Source organism: Orycteropus afer, unplaced genomic scaffold, assembly GCF_000298275.1.
Source record: "Orycteropus afer afer isolate SDZICR_OR568_19922 unplaced genomic scaffold, OryAfe1.0 scaffold00039, whole genome shotgun sequence".
NCBI classification, from domain to species: domain Eukaryota; kingdom Metazoa; phylum Chordata; class Mammalia; order Tubulidentata; family Orycteropodidae; genus Orycteropus; species Orycteropus afer.
This window is the reverse complement of record NW_006921626.1, coordinates 16,437,833-16,438,245: the sequence shown is the minus strand read 5'-3', so window position 1 is coordinate 16,438,245 and position 413 is coordinate 16,437,833.

Below are 413 nucleotides of genomic sequence, written 5' to 3'. Positions count from 1 at the left end.
CAGTACTGCATGTGCAAAACGGTTCATCTTTGTTGTCTGTACCTCCCATTTACCTCTTTATGTCTTTCTCATTCTCAATGGAGCCATATTGGTCACTCACATTTGGTACATTACCCTTCTCTTCACCCAAATCAATACTTATCTCTATCTGTCTAACAGCATCCCCTCCCCTCCCCTCCCACCCCTGGTAACCAACAAAGAAAATGTCTTTCCATAGATAAACCTTTCCTTAAATTTTACAATAACGGACTAATACAATATTTGTCCTTTTGTGATTGACTTATTTCACTCAGCATAATGTCCTCCAATTCATCCACGTTATGCGGTGTTTTGCAGATTCTACATTATTCTTTAGTGTTGCATAGTATCCATTGTGTGTATGTACCATAGTTTTGTTATCCATTCCTCAGTTG